Source organism: Carlito syrichta, unplaced genomic scaffold (assembly GCF_000164805.1).
Source record: "Carlito syrichta isolate Samal-C Ts95f unplaced genomic scaffold, Tarsius_syrichta-2.0.1 Scaffold305756, whole genome shotgun sequence".
Taxonomy (NCBI): Eukaryota; Metazoa; Chordata; class Mammalia; order Primates; family Tarsiidae; genus Carlito; species Carlito syrichta.
The window spans coordinates 2,514-7,001 of NW_007249852.1; the positions used below are offsets into that span (position 1 = coordinate 2,514).

A 4,488-nucleotide genomic window follows, 5' to 3' on the forward strand; every position below is an offset into this window, starting at 1 on the left:
GTGCACACAGAAGCTGGGACCTAGGGCCTTTGTTGTCTGGTGTGTCCTCACCATGCTCGGTGCCATTCTGGGAGCCACCCCTCTGGTCGCTTCCTGCACCCTTCAATTTTGAAAAGGATTTCATTGAATCTGTAGATCATAGTAGAAACGGCATTTTATAATAGTTATTCTTACCACCTGGAATTTGGATTTTCCATTTATTCAGATTTTCTTTTGTATTGGTAAAATTTTGTGTTTTTTTCTCTTGAATTATAAAGATAGCTTTTTTGAGGTATAATTGTCACAGAACTGACTGCAAACATTTTAAGTGTATAATTTGTTACATTTTGGCCTATTACACACCCATGAAACCATAACCACAGTGAAGATAGTGAACGTGTCTTACCTCCTTCACATTCCTTTGAAATTGTTCCCTTCCTGCTCTCACTCAAGCATTGATCTGCTTCCTATCCCTACTGGTTAGTTTATAATTTCTGAAATTTTATAAGAATGGAATTATACAGTATATCTATGTTATTCATGTATTAATAGTATGTTCCTTTTTATTCCTGTGTAGTGTTGCATTTTATGGATATACCACAATTTGCTTATTCATTCACCTATTGATGAATATTTGAATTGCTTCCAGTTTGGGTGGCTATTACAAAGAAAGCTTCCATGAACATTCATGTGAAGGACATTTTATGGACATATTCTTTCATTTCCTCGAGGTGAATACATAGGAGTGGAATACAGATATGAGGGTCTGAGAGGGAGTCAATGGACCCCAGACAACTGACAGCATTGACTGATGTGCTCCCAACCTCAGTCCTGGTTCCTCATATGCACAAATGCCTGGGGAGCATGCATGTGCATTTTGCCTATTTCACTCCAGTGATATGCTGTTTACCATAGACAATGTGTATTCCTTCCTGGGGTTCATGCTAACCATATGCTTCAAGCACAGGTTTATGCAAATACAGAAACGTCAATGAGTCACATTAAATATAAGCCAATAAGTATAAGCTCCTTGAGCAGAGAAAACATAATTTATCTTTTTACCACCTTTTATCTTTCTAGCCCATTCCCCTTTCCTCCTATTCACCCATGTGCCTGGCACAAGTAGGTTGGTTTCTTCACCAGTTGGTGAATTTATTGCATGGTATTACAAAGTTAGCAGGACAGAAATCAAGAATTTGATAGGATGTGGCAAGTACTCAGAGTTAGGGAAAGAATAACTAAATCCTAATATGTAGATATTGTGTAAGTCTCCATAACGTTGCCTCTGAGGTTGTATAGAGTGGGAAGAATGGCAGGAATCAAGGACTTGTTAAGAAGTCTAGAGCTGTCTGGGCACCTTGGGCAAGTTACTTAATATCTCCATCTTTAGTCACTTGAACTCTAAAATGGGGATAACAATAGTATCTATATCATAATGTTGTTGTGGTGATTAAATTATTTAAACTTTGCAAGGCTCTGAGAGCATCGTCTGACACAGTCAGCATTGTGTAAGTATAGCTATAATTATAATAATAATTATTATTATTATTACTTTTCAGTTGGAGTCTCACTCTGTTCCCCCAGGATGGAGTGCAGTGACACGCTCATGACCCCACAGCCTCGACTTGCTGAGCTCAGGCGATCCTTCCACCTCAGCCTTCCAAGTAGCTGGAACTACAGGCGCACACCACCACGCCTGGCTAATTTTTGGATTTATTGTAGAGATGAAGTCTCACAAAGTTTCCCAGGCTGGTCTCGAACCCCTGGCTCAGGCAGTCCTCTCACTTCCACCTTTACTTGAAAAGCTCTTGATCAAGAATCTGCACCCTTGCCGGGCAAACATAGCCATAATTATTATTAAGGAGTTGGCAATCTGAAAATTTTGTTTGTTAAAACCAAAGAAACATAAGAAGCATAAAGGAAGAGAGAGTTGGATACTCCAGACTTCAAATATTTGCCCTTTATTTTTTTTAAGGGTGTTGTGTGAATTTTATCTCAAAACAATTTTTCAAGTGAATGTCAAAGATAAGCAATAAAGTTGTTCTGACATGGAATGTTAGAAATGTATTTATTATTATTTACTCTTATTAAGCACCAGCTTAATACTACAGGAAATTTTGAGTCACCCTTGCCAACCCACTTTCTACTTCCCCACCCAGATTCTTGATCAAGAGCTTTTCAAGTAAAGGCGTACTCTTCTCTCTTCTGTATAAAACTTTATGAAATGAAGGCAAAGGACTGTGTACATCTCTTTTTTTTTGGAGTGGGAGTCTCACTCTGTCACCCAGGCTGGAGTGCAGTGGCACGCTGCTCATGGCCACTGCAGCCTCAACTTGCTGGGCTCAGGCAATCCTGCCACCTCAACCTTCCAAGTAGCTGGAACGATAGGCATGTGCCACAATGCCCAGCTAATTTTTTTATTTATTGTAAAGATGAGGTCTCGCCATGTCACCCAGGCTGGTCTCGAGCCTGCAGGCTCAGGCAATCCTCTTGCCTCCACCTCCCAAAGTGTTGGGATTACAGGCATGAACCACTGTGCCTGGCAGGACTGGGTACATCTTGTTGGAAAACACTGCCCAGAGCTTTGGAGATGGTGGCTGCCCAAGCCCCCTTCACTGTCCAGGTCCCAAAAGACTCTTGTTCATGAACTGCCTCTTCACAAAGCAAGCCCACCACTTGCTGGGTTTATCATTCTAAGGGTCAAAAACTTTCTCACAGTCTCAGTCCAGTCTCTTGCCTTAACTGTTGTAAGTAGGTTCTCATTACTTCATCTTCCTGTTTGTTTGCAGGCTTGGCATAAATTGCATTAAGAGGAAAACCAAGTTCTCCAGGAATGGGAAAATTAGTGATTCCCAGTGTGTACATTTATTTCTTGCCTTGGCTTTTGGAATTGCACTTTTGGAGTTTCTTCAGGCACTCAGAAATGTAGAGAGTTATATATATCAAGGTCTTATATGCTTCATTCTTAATTTCATAGTTTTTGAAGAAGCAGCCTTGAAGTAATAGATGGCTTCATCCACAATGTCGGTATCTTTTGTCTCTCTAGGGGCGAGTCCATTGAACTGACTTCCGAGAGGTAACAGTGTCATGTTCCCAATGAGTTTGGTGTCAGGGTCCATGAGAGAAGAGTGGAAAGCCGGCATCTTGGCGGCCCCTGGGTTTCAACCCAGAGGAGCAGGATTGGGTTAGAGGGCGATGCTTCCGGTCTGGCAGCCCAGGCAGAGTAGGTGGAAGTCGCATTTGCCTTTTTATTTAATTTTTTTGAGCAGGACTCTCTGTCGCCCTGTGCAGGGGCACGTTCATGGCTACCGCAGCCTAGACCTTCTGGCAATCCTTCTGCTTCAGCCATCCAAGTACTGGAACTACAAGCATGCACCACCACAACCAGCTTATTTTTTTATTTATTGCAGAGACAAGGTCTCACCAGGTTGCCCAGGCTGGTCTCAAACCCCTGGGCTCAGGCAATCCTCTTGCCTCTGCCTCCCAAAGTGCTGGGATTACAGATGTGAACCACTACTGCCCTTTTAAAAATACATTTTTAGTGAATAAGGATGAGCAAAATAATAATTGCTAATATTTATTTTTACCTTGTAACAAGCATTTTGCCAAAGTTTAGATTGTGCATCTCAGGTAATAGTCCCTATCATTCTATGAGGTAGCTCTCCCCTTTTGTAGACAACCACGTTTAAAGGTACAGGGCTAATACCTGATGGAGTATTTTCTTTCTTTTCTAAAAATTATTTTATTTTTAAAATGTGGGGTACAAATTTTGTTGTTGTTGTTATTTTGATTTATTGTAGAGACAAGGTCTCGCCAAATAGCCCAGGCTGGTTTCGAACCCATGGGCTCAGGCAATCCTTTCACCTGGGTCTCCCAAAGTGTTGGAATTATAGGCGTAGGTCACCATGCCCCAGCCTGTCTTTTCATTTTCTTTCTTTCTTTCTTTCTTTTTCTGAGTTGGAGTCTTACGTGTAGTGGCACGCTCCCGGCCCCCGCAGCCTCAACCTGCTGGGCTCAGACGATCCTTCCGCCTCAGACTTCCAGTAGCTGGAACTTTAGGCATGCGCCACCATGCCTGGCCAATTTTTTGATTTATTGTAGAAATGAGGTCTCACCAAGTTTCCCAGGCTGGTCTTGAATCCGTGGGCTCAGGCTATCACTTCGGCCTCCCAAAGTGCTGGGATTGCAGGCTTGAGCCACCGTGCCCGGCGGAGTCAGTATTTTCAATCAGATTCTGAGCTCAAGTGCCTAATTCTGCATACTAGGGTAAATTTTACTCACCGTTTGCTGGATGACTGTAATGTTTGTGATAACATGGGAAATTGAGTGAAAGGAAGTTGAATGAACATTTCAGGTAATTCTACATAGACTATGGAATTTAGAATAATAACATTTGCAGTCCAGGAACAGTAGCTAAGATTAATTTAGACAGAAACATTTTCAGTAAATTTTTAGAACAATTCTTTTGCTCTGTCTCTACAGATCAACAACATCCTATTTCCTAAGAGC

The 4,488-nt window shown here is 41.8% G+C and overlaps 1 pseudogene across 1 annotated transcript; it reads right to left on the minus strand.

Moving 5' to 3' along the window:
• Positions 1-2,033: 2,033 nt before the first annotated feature.
• On the minus strand, positions 2,034-3,181 carry LOC103264892 (annotated as a pseudogene). Its single transcript, XR_002482212.1, has 2 exons — positions 2,536-3,181; positions 2,034-2,225 (listed from the first exon to the last, which is right to left on the minus strand). The product of XR_002482212.1 is annotated as an actin-related protein 2/3 complex subunit 3 pseudogene (transcript).
• Between the last annotated feature and the right edge of the window lie 1,307 nt (positions 3,182-4,488).